The 21,264-nt window shown below is 44.9% G+C and overlaps 1 protein-coding gene across 2 annotated transcripts in view; it reads right to left on the minus strand.

The window, feature by feature from the left end:
- LOC135549536 (proto-oncogene tyrosine-protein kinase Yrk-like) overlaps positions 1-15,318 on the minus strand; it is a 67,622-nt gene extending 52,304 nt beyond the window's left edge. Inside the window, exon 1 of one of the 2 annotated variants that reach the window (XM_064979564.1) lies at positions 15,145-15,318. The gene's annotated coding sequence lies outside the window, so the exon portion shown is untranslated. The remainder of the gene's footprint in view (positions 1-15,144) is intronic. The other variant, XM_064979565.1, reaches the window with a different exon arrangement.
- Positions 15,319-21,264: the final 5,946 nt, after the last annotated feature.

The following is a 21,264-nucleotide window of genomic DNA, read 5'->3' on the forward strand; positions in this document are numbered from 1 at the left end:
ATGGTTGTTCCAGTTTAGATGGTTAAGGTCGTCTCATTTATTTTTCTTTCCAACCCTGGCAGTCATTCTGAATGCAGCGAAGGCTGGTGATCAGTGTCCAAAACACAACGAAGGCTGGTGACCAAATGTCCAAAACACAACGAAGGCTGGTGATCAGTGTCCAAAACACAAGGAAGGCTGGTGACCAGTGTCCAAAACACAACGAAGGCTGGTGACCAGTGTCCAAAACACAACGAAGACTGGTGACCAGTGTCCAAAACACATCGAAGGCTGGTGACCAGTGTCCAAAACACAACGAAGGTTGGTGACCAGTGTTCAAAACACAATGAAGGCTGGTGACCAGTGTCCAAAACACAATGAAGGCTGGTGACCAGTGTCCAAAACACAACGAAGGTTGGTGACCAGTGTTCAAAACACAATGAAGGCTGGTGACCAGTGTTGAAAACACAACGAAGGCTGGTGACCAGTGTCCAAAACACAACGAAGGCTGGTGACCAGTGTCCAAAACACAACGAAGGCTGGTGACCAGTGTCCAAAACACAATGAAGGCTGGTGACCAGTGTCCAAAACACAACGAAGGCTGGTGACCAGTGTCCAAAACACAATGAAGGCTGGTGACCAGTGTCCAAAACACAACGAAGGCTGGTGACCAGTGTCCAAAACACAACGAAGGCTGTTCACCAGTGTCCAAAACACAACGAAGGCTGTTCACCAGTGTCCAAAACACAGCGAAGGCTGGTGACCAGATTAACCAACAGGTTGAGAACTGACGAAAAAAAGTGAGAGATGACTGTCTGATGGGCTTGTAAGCAACATACACAGACCAGAATGGCTAGCCCACAGACCTGCCGTTGAGAATGGTTGAAACTCCCTGATACAGGCCTGGGTGTCTGGTTTGAGAGAGTGTGTACATCTGTGTGAAATGGTGTCTGGTGTGAGTGTTGTGGTTCTCAGAAGTGCTGTCAGTTTAAATAAGGCCTGTTTATGACAGAGTAAATTTAACAGCAGCTATAGTTCCCCTCTGCTCTACCCTAACAAGATATATTAACACACTCTCTCTCTCTCTCTCTCTCTGTTTGTTTCTCTCTCTCTCTCTGTGTTTGTTTCTCTCTCTCTCTGTGTGTTTTTTCTCTCTCTCTCTGTGTTTTTTTTTCTCTCTCTCTGTGTTTTTTCTCTCTCTCTCTGTGTGTGTTTTTTTTCTCTCTCTCTCTGTGTTTTTTCTCTCTCTCTGTTTTTCTCTCTCTCTCTGTGTTTTTTCTATTTTTCTCTCTTTTTTTTTCTCTCTCTGTGTGTGTTTTTTCTCTCTCTCTCATGGGTGAAACCCTTTACTAAACTTAGATTTGCATAGATTATTAAAAAAGAAGCGACACTGTATCAAAATAGTGTTTTGGAGGTAATGCCATGCTTGTACACTCATCTCCTCTACAGGGGTGGAAGCCAACCCTCCTGCAGGAAAGCTACTGGGTGTGCAGGCTTTTGCTTCAGCCATACTGTAATCAGTGGTGTAAATTACTTAAGTAAAATTATTTAAAGTACTAATTAAGCAGTTTTTGGGGGTATCTGTAATTTACTTTACTATTTATATTGTTGACAACTTTTACTTTTACTTCACTACATTCCTAAAGAAAATATTGTACTTTTTACAACATACATTTACCCTGACAAACCAAAGTACTCATTTTGAATAATTCACACACGTATCAAGAGAGCACGTGGTCATCTTCTTGGGGTGGCAGTGTAGCCTAGTGGTTATAGCATTGGACTAGTAACCGGAAGGTTGCATGTTTACATCCCTGAGCTGACAATTTTTTTGAATTTGTTCTTAACTGACTTGCCTAGTTAAATAAAGGTCAAATAAATAAAATAAAATAAATCCCTACTGCCTGTGAACTGGCAGACTCACGAAACACAAATGCATCTTTTGTAAATATTGTCTGAGTGTAGGGAGTGTGCCTCTGGCTATCCGTTCATTTTAAAAACAAGAAAATTCTTGAAATGAGGAATTTGAAATTATTTATACTTTTACTTTTGATACTTAAGTATATTTAAAACCAAATACTTTTAGAGTTTTATTCAAGTAGTATTTTACTGGGTGACTTTCACTTTTACTTGAGTCATTTTCTATTTAAGGTATCTTTACTTGTACTCAAGTATGACAATTGGGCACTTTTTTCTACCACTGACAAATAACATACCTGATTCAGCTAATGATCAAGGTCCTCATGAGCAGCTGATTAGTAGAACCAGGGTAAAGCAGTGGTGGAACAATACCCAGCACACCCATCTCTCAAGAAGGAGGGTTGGCCACCTCTGATCTACAGGCAGTAACTCTCTTTCTACTCAAATGGTGACAAGAGGTTTAGTGGTTCAATTCCAACTCAGGCTATTCCCACCTAAATTTCCAATCTAATGGACATGGAGCGATTTTTCAAACATAAAACATTTACTCTGGACTGAAAACGCATAGCAGACACACACACCACCCTCAATCATCACACTCACAGACATCCAAACACACCATTTCCGGCGCCATCTCCAACAGATAAACAGCTCCCAGCAGGGAATTCAGAGTAGGAACAACACAGTAGCAACAACACAGCAAGAACAACAACAGCTATGTGGAGTAAGTTTGGGTGGGTATACAGAATCCTTTCTCTCTCTCATTCTGGCCTAGTTATAGAATCCTTTCTCTCTCTCATTCTGGCCTAGTTACAGAATCCTCTCTCTCTCTCATTCTGGCCTAGTTACAGAATCCTCTCTCTCTCATTCTGGCATAGTTACAGAATCATCTCTCTCTCATTCTGGACTAGTTACAGAATCCCCTCTCTCTCATTCTGGCCAAGTTGCAGAATCCTTTCTCTCTCTCATTCTGGCCTAGTTACAGAATCCTCTCTCTCTCATTCTGGCCTAGTTATAGAATCCTTTCTCTCTCATTCTGGCCTAGTTACAGAATCCTCTCTCTCTCATTCTGGCCTAGTTACAGAATCATCTCTCTCTCATTCTGGCCTAGTTACAGAATCCCCTCTCTCTCATTCTGGCCTAGTTACAGAATCCTTTCTCTCTCTCATTCTGGCCTAGTTATAGAATCCTTTCTCTCTCATTCTGGCCTAGTTACAGAATCCTCTCTCTCTCATTCTGGCCTAGTTACAGAATCATCTCTCTCATTCTGGCCTAGTTACAGAATCCTCTCTCTCTCATTCTGGCCTAGTTACAGAATCCTTTCTCTCTCATTCTGGCCTAGTTACAGAATCCCCTCTCTCTCATTCTGGCCTAGTTACAGAATCCTTTCTCTCTCTCATTCTGGCCTAGTTACAGAATCCTTTCTCTCTCTCATTCTGGCCTAGTTATAGAATCCTTTCTCTCTCTCATTCTGGCCAAGTTACAGAATCCTTTCTCTCTCTCATTCTGGCCTAGTTACAGAATCATCTCTCTCTCATTCTGGCCTAGTTACAGAATCTTTTCTCTCTCTCATTCTGGCCAAGATGCAGAATCCTTTCTCTCTCTCATTCTGGCCTAGTTATAGAATCCTTTCTCTCTCATTCTGGCCTAGTTACAGAATCCCCTCTCTCTCATTCTGGCCTAGTTACAGAATCCTTTCTCTCTCTCATTCTGGCCTAGTTACAGAATCATCTCTCTCTCATTCTGGCCTAGTTACAGAATCTTTTCTCTCTCTCATTCTGGCCAAGATGCAGAATCCTTTCTCTCTCTCATTCTGGCCTAGTTATAGAATCCTTTCTCTCTCATTCTGGCCTAGTTACAGAATCCCCTCTCTCTCATTCTGGCCTAGTTACAGAATCCTTTCTCTCTCTCATTCTGGCCTAGTTACAGAATCCTCTCTCTCTCATTCTGGCCTAGTTACAGAATCATCTCTCTCTCATTCTGGCCTAGTTACAGAATCCCCTCTCTCTCATTCTGGCCTAGTTACAGAATCCTTTCTCTCTCATTCTGGCCTAGTTATAGAATCCTTTATCTCTCATTCTGGCCTAGTTACAGAATCCTCTCTCTCTCATTCTGGCCTAGTTACAGAATCATCTCTCTCTCATTCTGGCCTAGTTACAGAATCCTCTCTCTCTCATTCTGGCCTAGTTACAGAATCATCTCTCTCTCATTCTGGCCTAGTTACAGAATCCTCTCTCTGTCATTCTGGCCTAGTTACAGAATCCTTTCTCTCTCATTCTGGCCTAGTTACAGAATCCCCTCTCTCTCATTCTGGCCTAGTTACAGAATCCTTTCTCTCTCTCATTCTGGCCTAGTTACAGAATCCTTTCTCTCTCTCATTCTGGCCTAGTTATAGAATCCTTTCTCTCTCTCATTCTGGCCAAGTTACAGAATCCTTTCTCTCTCTCATTCTGGCCTAGTTACAGAATCATCTCTCTCTCATTCTGGCCTAGTTACAGAATCTTTTCTCTCTCTCATTCTGGCCAAGTTGCAGAATCCTTTCTCTCTCTCATTCTGGCCTAGTTATAGAATCCTTTCTCTCTCATTCTGGCCTAGTTACAGAATCCCCTCTCTCTCATTCTGGCCTAGTTACAGAATCCTTTCTCTCTCTCATTCTGGCCTAGTTACAGAATCCTCTCTCTCTCTCTCTCTCTCTCTCTCTCATTCTGGCCTAGTTACAGAATTAGTTCTCTCTCTCATTCTGGCCTAGTTACAGAATTATTTCTCTCTCTCATGCTGGCCTAGTTACAGAATCCTCTCTCTCTCTCATTCTGGCCAAGTTACAGAATCCTTTCTCTCTCTCATTCTGGCCTAGTTACAGAATCCTTTCTCTCTCTCATTCTGGCCAAGTTACAGAATCCTTTCTCTCTCTCATTCTGGCCTAGTTATAGAATCCTTTCTCTCTCTCATTCTGGCCTAGTTACAGAATCCTCTCTCTCTCTCTCTCTCATTCTGGCCTAGTTACAGAATCCCCTCTCTCTCATTCTGGCCTAGTTACAGAATCCTTTCTCTCTCTCATTCTGGCCTAGTTACAGAATCCTCTCTCTCTCTCTCTCTCTCTCTCTCTCTCTCTCTCTCTCTCTCTCTCTCTCTCTCTCTCTCTCATTCTGGCCTAGTTACAGAATCCTCTCTCTCTCTCTCTCTCTCATTCTGGCCTAGTTATAGAATCCTTTCTCTCTCTCATTCTGGCCTAGTTACAGAATCCTCTCTCTCTCTCATTCTGGCCTAGTTATAGAATCCTTTCTCTCTCTCTCTCATTCTGGCCTAGTTACAGAATCCTCTCTCTCTCTCTCTCTCATTCTGGCCTAGTTACAGAATCCCCTCTCTCTCATTCTGGCCTAGTTATCGAATCCTTTCTCTCTCATTCTGGCCAAGTTACAGAATCCTTTCTCTCTCTCATTCTGGCCTAGTTACAGAATCCTTTCTCTCTCATTCTGGCCTAGTTACAGAATCCTTTCTCTCTCTCATTCTGGCCTAGTTATAGAATCCTTTCTCTCTCTCATTCTGGCCTAGTTACAGAATCCTCTCTCTCTGTCTCTCTCATTCTGGCCTAGTTACAGAATTATTTCTCTCTCTCATTCTGGCCTAGTTACAGAATCCTCTCTCTTTCTCATTCTGGCCTAGTTACAGAATTATTTCTCTCTCTCATTCTGGCCTAGTTACAGAATCCTTTCTCTTTCTCATTCTGGCCTAGTTATAGAATCCTTTCTCTTTCTCATTCTGGCCTAGTTATAGAATCCTTTCTCTCTCTCATTCTGGCCTAGTTACAGAATCCTCTCTCTCTCTCTCTCTCATTCTGGCCTAGTTACAGAATCCTCTCTCTCTCTCTCATTCTGGCCTAGTTATAGAATCCTTTCTCTCTCTCATTCTGGCCTAGTTACAGAATCCTCTCTCTCTCTCTCATTCTGGCCTAGTTATTGAATCCTTTCTCTCTCTCTCTCTCTCTCATTCTGGCCTAGTTACAGAATCCTCTCTCTCTCTCTCTCTCTCATTCTGGCCTAGTTACAGAATCCCCTCTCTCTCATTCTGGCCTATTTACAGAATCCTTTCTCTCTCTCATTCTGGCCTAGTTACAGAATCCCCTCTCTATCATTCTGGCCTAGTTACAGAATCCTTTCTCTCTCTCATTCTGGCCTAGTTACAGAATCCCCTCTCTCTCATTCTGGCCTAGTTACAGAATCCTTTCTCTCTCTCATTCTGGCCTAGTTACAGAATCCTTTCCCTCTCTCATTCTGGCCTAGTTATAGAATCCTCTCTCTCTCATTCTGGCCAAGTTACAGAATCCTTTCTCTCTCTCATTCTGGCCTAGTTACAGAATCCTTTCTCTCTCTCATTCTGGCCTAGTTATAGAATCCTTTCTCTCTCTCATTCTGGCCTAGTTACAGAATCCTCTCTCTCTCTCTCTCTCATTCTGGCCCAGTTACAGAATTATTTCTCTCTCTCATTCTGGCCTAGTTACAGAATCCTCTCTCTCTCTCATTCTGGCCAAGTTACAGAATTATTTCTCTCTCTCATTCTGGCCTAGTTACAGAATCCTTTCTCTTTCTCATTCTGGCCTAGTTATAGAATCCTTTCTCTCTCATTCTGGCCTAGTTACAGAATCCCCTCTCTCTCATTCTGGCCTAGTTACAGAATCCTTTCTCTCTCTCATTCTGGCCTAGTTATAGAATCCTTTCTCTCTCTCATTCTGGCCTAGTTACAGAATCCTCTCTCTCTCTCTCATTCTGGCCTAGTTACAGAATTATTTCTCTCTCTCATTCTGGCCTAGTTACAGAATCCTCTCTCTCTCTCATTCTGGCCAAGTTACAGAATCCTTTCTCTCTCTCATTCTGGCCTAGTTACAGAATCCTCTCTCTTTCTCATTCTGGCCTAGTTGCAGAATCCTTTCTCTCTCTCATTCTGGCCTAGTTACAGAGTCCTTTCTCTCTCTCATTCTGGCCTAGTTACAGAATCCTCTCTCTTTCTCATTCTGGCCTAGTTATAGAATCCTTTCTCTCTCATTCTGGCCTAGTTACAGAATCCTTTCTCTCTCTCATTCTGGCTTAATTACAGAATCCTCTCTCTCTCTCATTCTGGCCTAGTTACAGAATTATTTCTCTCTCTCATTCTGGCCTAGTTACAGAATCCTCTCTCTTTCTCATTCTGGCCTAGTTACAGAATCCTTTCTCTCTCTCATTCTGGCCTAGTTACAGAATCCTTTCTCTCTCTCTCATTCTGGCCTAGTTACAGAATCCTTTCCCTCTTTCATTTTGGCCTAGTTACATAATCCTCTCTATTTCATTCTGGCCTAGTTACAGAATCCTCTCTCTCTCTCATTCTGGCCTAGTTACAGAATCCTCTCTCTCTCTCATTCTGGCCTAGTTACAGAATCCTCTCTCTCTCATTCTGGCCAAGTTACAGAATCCTTTCTCTCTCATTCTGGCCTAGATATAGAATCCTTTCTCTCTCTCATTCTGGCCTAGTTACAGAATCCTCTCTCTCTCTCATTCTGGCCTAGTTACAGAATCCTCTCTCTCTCATTCTGGCCAAGTTACAGAATCCTTTCTCTCTCATTCTGGCCTAGTTACAGAATCCTTTCTCTCTCTCATTCTGGCCAAGTTACAGAATCCTTTCCCACTTTCATTCTGGCCTAGTTACAGAATCCTCTCTCTCTCATTCTGGCCTAGTTACAGAATCCTTTCTCTCTCATTCTGGCCTAGTTATAGAATCCTTTCTCTCTCTCATTCTGGCCTAGTTACAGAATCCTCTCTCTCTCATTCTGGCCTAGTTACAGAATCCTTTCCCTCTCTCATTCTGGCCTAGTTACAGAATCCTCTCTCTCTCATTCTGGCCTAGTTACAGAATCCTCTCTCTCTCATTCTGGCCTAGTTACAGAATCCTTTCCCTCTTTCATTCTGGCCTAGTTACAGAATCCTCTCTCTCTCTCTCAAATGACCTGGTTTCAGTGCCTGTGAGTGTTTCTCTGGGCTTGACTACAGGCCCACAGACAATCTTCCTGCGCTTCTCACACTCACTTTGTTTGAAAAATCACTCTGTCATTTATCAAAACCCCCCCAAAAAAGTTTGTGAAATTGTGCTGGTTTTGTTTTTGCTGAGTGAGTGTGTTGAGTAACTTCAGATTTTTTTTTTACGGATGTTGGCCAGTGAAGCAGGAGGGGCTGCGCTTACAGTTCACACTGAGCCTGTTAAATCAGTTATTTTGAAATCAAATTACAGAGCAATAAATGGAACACTAGATTAGGAGAAAATAACGGTGGTGAATCAAAGGCTGCATCTGACATCATGACAGTGAAGCCTATTCCTTATATATGCCTAGTGTACTCTCGGCCTACTGGGATATTTTTGTTCAGAGACATATAGCGAGGGACCATACATAAGAAGGAATCCTTGGTGTCCACATCACCAACAAACTAACATGGTCCAAGCACACTGTCACGGTTTTCATCTCATCCTCTGATGACGAGGTGTAGCAAGGATCGGACCAAAATGCAGCGTGGTAATTTTCATACATGTTTAATAAAGAATAAACACGAACAAATACAAAAACATAACAGGAAAACCGAAACAGCCTATACTGGTGCAAAGTAACACAGAGACAGGAACAATCACCCACCAAACACTCAAAGAATATGGCTGCCTAAATATGGTTCCCAATCAGAGACAACGATAAACACCTGCCTCTGATTGAGAACCACTTCAGGCAACCATAGACTTTTCTAGATAACCCTACTAATTCACAATCTCAGTACCTACAAAAAACCCAAGACAAAACACACCACATAATAAACCCATGTCACACCCTGGCCTGACCAAAATAATAAAGAAAACACAAAATACTAAGACCAGGGCGTGACACACACCAAGACAGTCTTGAAGAGGGCACGACAAAACCTATTCCCCTTGAGGAGACTGAAAAGATTTGGTATGGGTCCTCATATCCTCAAAAGGTTCTACAGCTGCACCACCGAGAGCATCCTGACTGGTTGCATCACTACCTGGTATGGCAACTGCTCTGCCTCCGACCGCAAGGCACTACAGAGGGTAGTGAGGACGGCCCAGTACATCATTGAGGCCAAGCTTCCTTCCATCCAGGACCTCTATACCAGGCGGTGTCAGAGGAAGGCCTTAAAAATTGTCAAAGACTCCAGCTACCCTAGTCATAGACTGTTCTCTCTGCTACCGCACAGCAAGCGGTACCGGAGCGCCAAGTCTAGGTCCAAGAGGCTTCTAAACAGCTTCTACCCCCAAGCCATAAGACTGCTGAACATCTAGTCAAATGGCTAAACAGACTATTTGCATTACCCCCCCCTCCCCTCTCCACACCACTGCCACTCTCTGTTGTCATCTATGCATAGTCACTTTAATTTATTCTACCTACATGTACATACTACCCCAACTAACCGGTGCCCCCGTACATTGACTCTGTACCGGCACCCCCCTGTATATATATTGTTATTTTACTGCTGCTCTTTAATTACTTGTTACTTTTATCTCTTATTCTTATCCATATTTTTTTTTTACTGCATTGTTGGTTAGGGGCTTGTAAGTAAGCATTTCACTGTAAGGTTGTATTCGGCGCATGTGACTGATACAATTTTATTTTATTTTGTTTACATAGGGAGGGATGCTACATAGGGAGAGATGCTACATAGGGAGGGATGCTACATAAAGAAGGACACTACATAGAGAGGGATTCTACATAGGGAGGGATTCTACATAGGGAGGGATGCTACATAAGAAGGGATGCTACATAGGGAGGGATGCTACATAGGGAGGGAGGTTACATAAAGAAGGACACTACATAGAGAGGGATTCTACATAAGAAGGGATGCTACATAGGGAGGGATGCTACATAGGGAGGGAGGTTACAAAGGGAGGGACACTACATAGAGAGGGACTCTACATAGAGAGGGACACTACATAGAGAGGGATGCTACATAAGTAGGGATGCTACATTGGGAGGGATGCTACATAGGGAGGGATGCTACATAGAGAGGTACACTACATAGAGAGGGACACTACATAAGGAGGGACAATACATAAGGGATGCTACATAGGGAGGGACGCTGCATAGCGAGGGATGCTACATAGAGAGGGATTCTACATAAGAAGGATACTACATAGAGAGGGACGCTACATAGGGAGGGATGCTACGTAGGGAGGGACGCTACATAAGGAGGGATGCTACATAGAGAGGGATGCTACATAGGGAGAAATGCTACGTAGGGAGGGATTCTACATAAGAAGGAATGCTACATAGGGAGGGACGCTACATAAGGAGGGATGCTACGTAGGGAGGGATTCTACATAAGAAGGGATGCTACATAGGGAGGGATGCTACATAGGGAGGAATGCTACGTAGGGAGGGATTCTACATAAGAAGGAATGCTACATAGGGAGGGACGCTACATAAGGAGGGATGCTACGTAGGGAGGGATTCTACATAAGAAGCGATGCTACATAGGGAGGGATACTACATAGTGAGGGAGGTTACAAAGGGAGGGACACTACATAGAGAGGGACTCTACATAGAGAGGGACACTACATAGAGAGGGATGCTACATAAGTAGGGATGCTACATTGGGAGGGATGCTACATAGGGAGGGATGCTACATAGAGAGGTACACTACATAGAGAGGGACACTACATAAGGAGGGACAATACATAAGGGATGCTACATAGGGAGGGACGCTACATAGCGAGGGATGCTACATAAGGAGGGATGCTACATAGGGATGCTCCATAGGGAGAGATGGGGATGCTACATAGGGAGGGATGCTACATAAGTGGAGATGCTACATAGGGAGGGATGCTACATAAGTAGGGATGCTACATAGGGAGGGATGCTACATAGGGGGGATGCTACATAGGGAGGGATGCTACATAGGGAGGGATACTACATAGGGAGGGCAAAAAGTACAACAGTAGAGGAATATGGCTGTGGTCAAAAGTAGCCTAGTGTGGCCTCCGGGGTGGCGCAGTGGTCTAAAGCACTATGTAGGGCTTTAGACCAGATCTCTATGTAGCATCCCTCCTTATGTAGCATCCCTCTGGTAGCTGTGCCACCAGAGATTCTGGGTTCGAGCCCAGCTGCAGCTGGCCGTGACCGGAAGGCCCATGGGGCAGTGCACAATTGGCCCAGTGTCGTCTGGGTTAGGGAGGGTTTGGCCGGCAGGGATATCATTGTCTCATCACGCACTAGCGACTCCTGTGGGCTGGGCATAGTGCACGCTGACCAGGTCGCTAGGTGTATGGTGTTTCCTCCAACACATTGGTGCGGCTGGCTTCCCGGGTTGGATGTATGTTGTGTCAAGAAGCAGTGCGTCTTGGTTGGATTGTGTTTAGGAGGACGCATGGCTCTCGACCTTTGCCTCTCCCGAGTCCGTATGGGAGTTGCAGCGATGAGACAAGATAGTAACTACTGCCAGTTGGATACCACGAAATTGGGGAGAAAAAAGGGGGCAAAATTCATTTTAACAGTTTTTTTTTTTTACCTTTATTTAACCAGGCAAGTCAGTTAAGAACAAATTCTTATTTTCAATGACGGCCTGGGAACAGTGGGTTAACTGCCTGTTCAGGGGCAGAACGACAGATTTGTACCTTGTCAGCTCGGGGGTTTTGAACTTGCAACCTTCCGGTTACTAGTCCAATGCTCTAACCACTGGGCTACCCTGCCGCCTCTACACTCTAACCACTAGGCTACCTACCTCCTCTACACTCTAACCACTAGGCTACCTGCCGCCCCTACACTCTAACCACTAGGCTACCTGCCGCCCCTACACTCTAACCACTAGGCTACCTACCTCCTCTACACTCTAACCACTAGGCTACCTACCTCCTCTACACTCTAACCACTAGGCTACCCTGTCGTCCCATTCTATTCTAGTGCCTTATAAGGGAAATAAGATACGGCCTGACACTTTTCTTTTTTCTGAACTTTTCCATCTCTCCCTCACCCTTCATCACTCACTCTCTCTTTTTGTACCCCACCCAACCTACCCCTGTACCTCTCACACAGTGGAGGCTCCACGGAGGAGGAAGGGGGGACCGTCCTCCTCAGCAAATTTTATTAAAATTACAATTGTAAAACATTTAAAAAGTTATAATTTTAGGATAAAACTATACTAAATATATTCACGTCACCAAATAATTTATTAAAACACACTGTTTTGCAAAGAAGGTCTACAGTACTCTGTGAGGTAGCACCATGGTGTAGCCGGAGGACAGCTAGCTTCCGTCCTCCTCTGGGTACATTTACTTCAATACAAAACCTAGGATATTCATGGTTCTCACCCCCTTCCATAGACTTACACAGTAATTAGGAAAACTTCCAGAGGATGTCCTCCAACCTATGAGAGCTCTTGTAGCATGAACTGACATATTGTCCATCCAATCAAAGGATCAGAGAATGAATCTAGTGCTGAAAGCATAAGCTAAACTGCAGTGGATAAAATGTGTTGAGTAGTTGACTCAAAGAGAAAGACAATAGTTGAACAGTTTTTAACAAATTAACTTCTTACAAAATGAAGGAGAAGCAAGAGAGAGATAGAGCGAGATTGTCACTATAGAGCGAGATTGTTAACTATAATGTTACTGCATGATTGAATTTGTCCAATAGAAAACTCTTGTTTGCAACACTCTATATCAGCTAGATGCAGGCAAGCTTGTGCAATGCTGTATTGAATGTGTCACTGTCTGTCCATGTGTCACTGTCACATCAAGTTTCTCTCTCAACCTGGGTGCCCCTACGTTGCAAACTTCATTCATAGACTAGGTTGTAGCAACCTCATCATGGGTATAGGGGAAAAGCCTAAACCTATTGATGTTACATTGAGCTGGGTGAATGGAATATGAATGACAGTCATCCAATATGCTGTAATAGAAATAAGGCCATGCTCATGAGAAAACATGGATGTCCTTCCTCATCTTAAAACGGCAGCGACCGCCACTGCTCTCACCCCCCCCCTTCTCTCTCTCTCTTTCTATGTCCTCTCTCTCTCTCTCCCTGCCCTCTCTCTCTCTCTCTCTCTCTCCCTGCCCTCTCTCTCTCTCTTTCCCTGCCCTCTCTCTCTCTCTCCCTGCCCTCTCTCTCTCTCTCTCTCTCCCTGTCCTCTCTCTCTCTTTCCCTGCCCTCTCTCTCTCTCCCTGCCCTCTCTCTCTTTCCCTGCCCTCTCTCTCTCTCTTTCCCTGCCCTCTCTCTCTCTCTCCCTGCCCTCTCTCTCTCTTTCCCTGCCCTCTCTCTCTCTTTCCCTGCCCTCTCTCTCTCTCTCTCCCTGCCCTCTCTCTCTCTCCCCTGCCCTCTCTCTCTCTCTCCCCCTGCCCTCTCTCTCTCTTTCCCTGTCCTCTCTCTCTCTCCCCTGCCCTCTCTCTCTCTCCCCTGCCCTCTCTCTCTCTCTCCCTGCCCTCTCTCTCTCTTTCCCTGCCCTCTCTCTCTCTCTTTCCCTGCCCTCTCTCTCTCTTTCCCTGCCCTCTCTCTCTCTCCCTGCCCTCTCTCTCTCTCTCTCTCTTTCCCTGCCCTCTCTCTCTCTTTCCCTGTCCTCTCTCTCTCTTTCCCTGCCCTCTCTCTCTCTCTCCCTGCCCTCTCTCTCTCTTTCCCTGCCCTCTCTCTCTCTTTCCCTGCCCTCTCTCTCTCTTTCCCTGCCCTCTCTCTCTCTTTCCCTGTCCTCTCTCTCTCTCTCCCTGCCCTCTCTCTCTCTTTCCCTGCCCTCTCTCTCTTTTCCCTGTCCTCTCTCTCTCTTTCCCTGCCCTCTCTCTCTCTCCCTGCCCTCTCTCTCTCTCTCCCTGCCCTCTCTCTCTCTCTCCCTGCCCTCTCTCTCTCTCTCCCTGCCCTCTCTCTCTCTTTCCCTGCCCTCTCTCTCTTTCCCTGCCCTCTCTCTCTTTTCCCTGCCCTCTCTCTCTCTTTCCCTGCCCTCTCTCTCTCTTTCCCTGTCCTCTCTCTCTTTCCCCTGCCCTCTCTCTCTCTCTGCCCTGCCCTCTCTCTCTCTCCCCTGCCCTCTCTCTCTCTCTCCCCTGCCCTCTCTCTCTCTTTTCCCTGCCCTCTCTCTCTCTTTCCCTGCCCTCTCTCTCTTTCCCTGCCCTCTCTCTCTTTCCCTGCCCTCTCTCTCTCTTTCCCTGTCCTCTCTCTCTCTTCCCTGCCCTCTCTCTCCCCCTGCCCTCTCTCTCTCTCTCCCTGCCCTCTCTCTCTCTCTCCCTGCCCTCTCTCTCTCTCTCCCTGCCCTCTCTCTCTCTTTCCCTGTCCTCTCTCTCTTTCCCTGCCCTCTCTCTCTCTTTCCCTGCCCTCTCTCTCTCTTTCCCTGCCCTCTCTCTCTCTTTCCCTGCCCTCTCTCTCTCTTTCCCTGTCCTCTCTCTCTTCTTTCCCTGCCCTCTCTCTCTCTCCCTGCCCTCTCTCTCTCTCTCCCCTGCCCTCTCTCTCTCTCTCCCCTGCCCTCTCTCTCTCTCTCCCTGCCCTCTCTCTCTCTCTCCCTGCCCTCTCTCTCTCTTTCCCTGCCCTCTCTCTCTCTTTCCCTGCCCTCTCTCTCTCTTTCCCTGTCCTCTCTCTCTCTTTCCCTGCCCTCTCTCTCTCTCTCTCCCTGCCCTCTCTCTCTCTTTCCCTGCCCTCTCTCTCTCTCTCCCTGCCCTCTCTCTCTCTTTCCCTGCCCTCTCTCTCTCTCCCCTGCCCTCTCTTCTCTTTCCCTGCCCTCTCTCTCTCTTTCCCTGTCCTCTCTCTCTCTCTCCCTGCCCTCTCTCTCTCTCTCCCTGCCCTCTCTCTCTCTCCCTGCCCTCTCTCTCTCTCTCCCTGCCCTCTCTCTCTCTCTCTTTCCCTGCCCTCTCTTTTCTCTGTATATCCCCACTATTCCTCTATTTCGTTACATTGAAGGTTATGCTTTGAGATAAAAAAAAAATAACTAAATGGGCTCCTAGACTGCTCACTTCTCAGTACCCTATCACTACTGCCCCACTCACACCCTGCTGTGTTTCCTGTTAACCAGGAGAGAGAGAGAGAGAGAGAGAGAGAGAGAGAGAGAGAGAGAGAGAGAGAGAGGACCTGTGCCCTCAGAAATAGGGGGAAACAGCCAAAACAATATACATTTACATTGCTACACAGGGACATTTTAACTTTACCATAGATCAACTTACATATACTGAGTATATAGTTTAGGCTACAGGGGTTTACACTCAGTCTCACAAAGCTAAATAAGAGTCGCAAACATACACCGACTGACTCACCGGAGAGCACGAAGGGTCGTCCGTTATTCGCGCGGGCTGGCGGAGAGAGGTGTGAACAGCAACGGGGAGTTCCAGGCGCACGGGACAGAACAGGATGAGACCGTGGCTCGCGGAGCGCTCCTCTAGAGGGGATGTGAACGTGAGGCGCTCTCTCTTTGTCCGGAAGGGTTGGATTGACTGACACGCGCACTGACTGACGTCCACTCCGAAGCGCGCACCCTGGATGCGCTTGTATTTTAACCGGAAAAATAGAAATATGGTTTACGTGATTCATGTAGAAATTGTTCAAACGCAAAGTCCAGTGATTTGACAAAACCGCTGAGCCCGGGAATAGAACCGCTGGGCCTGTCCCAACCAGGTAGTCCCTTCCTACTATCCTGCTAGAGAGACTAATATGTTTCCCATGCAAATAAAGCCCTCGAGTTGATTAAATTGAATTGATATAGAGACACCCAGATAGACAGAGACACTCTCTCTCTCTGTCAGTGTCTCTGTCGGCATCTAGAGAGGTGTGCTACTGGAAGCGGATAAAGTGTGATCTCGCCTACAGTCTATAACTAACGAACGGGTTTTCAGCATAACATCAGTTTGTTCAAGGCTGGAGACACCATAGAGATAAAGAGTAATGACGTATTTTGTAGGCATTAACTCCGCCATGGTTCGTTGGCCAAAATCTACCGGAAAAATTAATGGCGTGTTTGTAGAGACTGTGGTGAACATAATACGTTTTGTTCTATGAAGATAATCTTCATCGGTTTACTTCAATCTTTTTTATTTAGAAAAATCTATGTAATGATGAAAAAATAAAGCGCATAAATGATTAATAATTCAGTAGGGTAATGTTAACTGACTGCTATTATCTCGTAGAACAAAACGGATAAGAGCTCCTAAATCTGTGTTAACCTCCAACTTTATTTTCGGCATCCCGAGTGGCGCAGTGGTCTAAGGCAGTGCAAGAAGCGTCACTACAGTCCCTGTTTCGATTCCAGGCTGTATCACATCCGAATGTTATTGGGAGTCCCGTAGGGCAGCGCACAATTGGCCCAGCATCGACCGGGTTTGGCCGGAGTAGGCCATCATTGCAAATAATGATTTGCTCTTAACACACTTGTCTAGTTAAATAAATGTTAAATGCATAGATATGTATTTTTTCATTCCTCATTAATATTTCCCATAGGGATGGCTGAACGAACCAGAGGTAATATATTTCCGGGTTTTAGGACTACAAACTGGCGAGCTTTGTTCTCTGTTGGGAACAAGAGGTTATAATGATTTTAGAGTTCTATGAAACTCAGAAATTGATGGAGGAGCAAGTAAGAGAAGGGGACGAGCTTCTTCTTTGTCTCCACGCGGTGGCCAGTTTGTGGAACTGCAGATGCGATTCACTATATATTCTACCTCCTGGTGATGTCATTCGGAAACACAATGTCAACTTTCACTGCTATGCGGAAGACACACAGCTGTACATTTCGTTGAAACATGGTTAAGCCCCTAATTGCCCACCCTGGAAGCCTGTGTTTCAGACATAAGGAAGTGGATGTTGGCATATTTTTTACTTTCAAACTTTGACAAAAACAGAGATGCTAGTTTTTGTTCCCAAGAAACAAAGAGATATGCTGTTGGATCTGACAATTAATCTTGATGGTTGTACAGTCGTCTCAAATAAAACTGCAAAGGACCTCGGCATTACTCTGGACCCTGATCTCTTTTGAAGAACATATCAAGAATATTTAAAGGACATATTTTTTTAATCTTCATAACATTGTAAAAAATGATACATAAAAATGTATCCACACTTTTGTCACTTCTAGATTAGACTACAGCAATGCTTTACTTTCCAGCTACCCACATAAAGCACTAAATAAACTTCAGTTAGTGCTAAACAATGGCTGCTAGAATCCTGACTAGAACCAAAACATTTGATCATATTACTCCAGTGCTAGGCTCTCTACACTGGCTTCCTGTTCAGGCTAGGGCTAATTTCATGGGCTAGGTCCTACGCATCTCTGTGAGGACAGACACTGTAGCAAGTACAGAGAGTGAACATTTATTAAAACATGGACATGAAACAGAACACAGACAGCATCTGGACAGGGGAAACGTAAATGACAATTTTTTTATTTGATTTATTTCACCTTTATTTAACCAGGTAGGCAAGTAGAGAACAAGTTCTCATTTACAATTGCGAAATGTCCAAGATAAAGCAAAGCTGTTCGACACATACAACAACACAGTTACACATGGAGTAAAAACAAACATACAGTCAATAATACAGTAGAAAAATAAGTCTATATATGATGTGAGCAAATGAGGTGAGATAAGGGAGGTAAAGGCAAAAAAAGGCCATGGTGGCGAAGTAAATACAATATAGCAAGTAAAACACTGGAATGGTAGATTTGCAGTGGAAGAATGTGCAAAGAAGAAATAAAAAATAATGGGGTGCAAAGGAACAAAATAAATCAATACAGTAGGGGAAGAGGGAGTTGTTTGGGATCAATTATAGATGGGCTGTGTACAGGTGCAGTTATCTGTTAGCTGCTCTGACAGCTGGTGCTTAAAGCTAGTGAGGGAGATAACTGTTTCCAGTTTCAGAGATTTTTGTAGTTCGTTTCAGTCATTGGCAGCAGAGAACTGGAAGGAGAGGCGGCCAAAGGAAGAATTGGTTTTGGGAGTGACCAGAGAGATATACCTGCTGGAGCGCGTGCTACAGGTGTGTGATGCTATGCTGACCAGCGAGCTGAGATAAGGGGGGACTTTACCTAGCAGGGTCTTGTAGATGACCTGGAGCCAGTGGGTTTGGCGATGAGTTTGAAGCGAGGGCCAGCCAACGAGTATAAGGGATTTCCTCCTCTTCTTCTGAAGAGGAGAGGCGAAAAGGATCAGAGGACCAATATGCGGCGTGGTAAGTGTCCATGGTTCTTTTAATGCGAAAATGAACATATGAACAACTGAATACAAAAACAATAAACGTGGAATGAACGAAACCCAAAACAGTACCGTGTGGTGAAAGATGGAAACAATCACCCACAAACACACAGTGAAACCCAGGCTACCGTAGTATGATTCTCAATCAGAGACAACTAATGACACCTGCCTCTGATTGAGAACCATACTAGGCCGAAACATAGAAATACCCAAATCATAGAAAAACAAACATAGACTGCCAACCCCAACTCACACCCTGACCATACTAAATAATGACAAAACAAAGGAAATAAAGGTCAGAACGTGACAACAAGAGCGTACAGGTCGCAGTGATGGGTAGTACAGTGGGGCAAAAAAGTATTTAGTCAGCCACCAATTGTGCAAGTTCTCCCACTTAAAAAGATGAGAGAGGCCTGTAATTTTCATCATAGGTACACTTCAACTATGACAGACAAAATTTGAAAAAAATCCAGAAAATCACTTTGTAGGATTTTTAATGAATTTATTTGCAAATTATGGTGGAACATATGTATTTGGACACCTACAAACAAGCAAGATTTCTGGAACTCACAGACCTGTAACTTCTTCTTTAAGAGGCTCCTCTGTCCTCCACTCGTTACCTGTATTAATAGCACCTGTTTGAACTTGTTATCAGTATAAAAGACACCTGTCCACAACCTAAAACAGTCACACTCCAAACTCCACTATGGCCAAGACCAAAGAGCTGTCAAAGGACACCAGAAACAAAATTGTAGACCTGCACCAGGCTGGGAAGACTGAATTTGCAATAGGTAAGAAGCTTGGTTTGAAGAAATCAACTGTGGGAGCAATTATTAGGAAATGGAAGACATACAAGACCACTGATAATCTCCATCGATCTGGGGCTCCACGCAAGATCTCACCCCGTGGGGTCAAAATGATCACAAGAACGGTGAGCAAAAATCCCAGAACCACATGGGGGACCTAGTGAATGACCTGCAGAAAGCTGGGACCAAAGTAACAAAGCCTACTATCAGTAACACACTACGCCGCCAGGGGCTCAAATCCTGCAGTGCCAGACGTGTCCCCCTGCTTAAGCAAGTACATGTCCAGGCCTGTCTGAAGTTTGCTAGAGAGCATTTGGATGATCCAGAAGAAGATTGGGAGAATGTCATATGGTCAGATGAAACCAAAATATAACTTTTTGGTAAAAACTCAACTCGTCGTGTTTGGAGGACAAAGAATGCTGAGTTGCATCCAAAGAACACCATACCTACTGTGAAGCATGGGGGTGGAAACATCATGCTTTGGGGATGTTTTTCTGCAAAGGGACCAGGACGACTGATCAGTGTAAAGGACAGAATGAATGGGGCCATGTATCGTGAGATTTTGAGTGAAAACCTCCTTCCATCAGCAAGGGCATTGAAGATGAAACGTGGCTGGGTCTTTCAGCATGACAATGATCCCAAACACACCACCCGGGCAGCGAAGGAGTGGCTTTGTAAGAAGCATTTCAAGGTCCTGGAGTGGCCTAACCAGTCTCCAGATCTCAACCCCATAGAAAATCTTTGGAGGGAGTTGAAAGTCCGTGTTGCCCAGCAACAGCCCCAAAATATCACTGCTCTAGAGGAGATCTGCATGGAGGAATGGGCCAAAATACCAGCAACAGTGTGTGAAAACCTTGTGAAGACTTACAGAAAACGTTTGACCTCTGTCATTGCCAACAAAGGGTATATAACAAAGTATAAAAGTAAGACAAACTTTTGTTATTGAACAAATACTTATTTTCCACCATAATTTGCAAATAAATTCATTAAAAATCCTACAATGTGATTTTCATTTCATTTTTTCATTTTGTCTGTCATAGTTGAAGTGTACCTATGATGAAAATTACAGGCCTCTCTCATCTTTTTAAGTGGGAGAACTTGCACAATTGGTGGCTGACTAAATACTTTTTTGAAGCTCATCTGAAGCTCCATAGAGACTGCCAGAGTTCCAGACAACAGGCCCTCCGATTTGACACACTGAACTCTATCTGAGAAGGAGTTGGTGAACCAGGCGAGGCAGTCATTTGAGAAACCAAGGCTGTTGAGTCTGCCGATGAGAATGTGGTGATTGACAGAGTCGAAACCCTTGGCCAGGTCGATGAATGCAGCTGCACAGTATTGTCTCTTATCGATGGCGGTTATGATATCGTTTAGGACCTTGAGCGTGGCTGAGGTGAACCCATGACCAGCTCGGAAACCAGATTGCATAGCAGAGAAGGTACGGTGGGATTCGAAATGGTATGTGATCTGTTTGTTAACTTGGCTTTTGAAGACCTTTCGAAAGGCAGGGTAGGATAGATATAGGTCTGTAGCAATTTGGGTTGAGAGTGTCTCCCCCTTTGAAGAGGGGGGTGACTTGCAGCAGCTTTCCAATCTTTGGGGAGTTCTATCTTGCCGGAAAATGTTATAGTTAGGGATGGAAATTTCATAGTTTTTGGTTGTCTCCCTAAGCCAGGATTCAGACACGGCCATACATGGACATCTGGGTTGGAGGGGGGGATAAAGGATTGAATAAAACAAATTTAGGAAGGAGGCTTCTAATGTTAACATGCATGAAACCATGGCTTTTACGGTTACAGAAGTCAACCAATGAGAGCGCCTGGGGAATGGGAGCGGAGCTAGGTACTGCAGGGCCTCGGTTAACCTCTACATCACCAGAGGAACAGAGTAGGAGTATGATAAGGGTACGGCTAAAGGCTATAAGAACTGGTCGTCTAGTACGTTCAGAATAGAGAGTAAAAGGAGCAGGTTTCTGGGCACGATAGCATAGATTCAAGGCATAATGTACAAACAAAGGTATGGTAGGATGCGAATACAGTGGAGGTAAACCTGTGCATTGAGTGACGATGAGAGAGATATTGTCTCTTGGAACATCATTTAAACCAGGTTAGGTCACTGCATGTGTGGGAGGTGGTACTAAAGGGTTGGCTAAGGCGTATTGTACAGGGCTAGAGGCTCTACAATGTAATAAGGCAATAATTACTAACCAAAACAGCAATGGACAAGGCATATTGACATTAGGGAGAGGCATGCGTAGCCGAGTGATCATTGGATCCAGTGAGTAGCTGGGCGAGCTGGAGACACGGTGATTCAGACAGCTAGCGGGCCGGTGCTAGCAAGCTAGCAGAAGGGCCTTAGAGGGACGTCGCGATGGAAGGTGTTAGTTGTA

This window comes from Oncorhynchus masou, chromosome 12 (genome assembly GCF_036934945.1).
Source record: "Oncorhynchus masou masou isolate Uvic2021 chromosome 12, UVic_Omas_1.1, whole genome shotgun sequence".
NCBI lineage: Eukaryota > Metazoa > Chordata > Actinopteri > Salmoniformes > Salmonidae > Oncorhynchus > Oncorhynchus masou.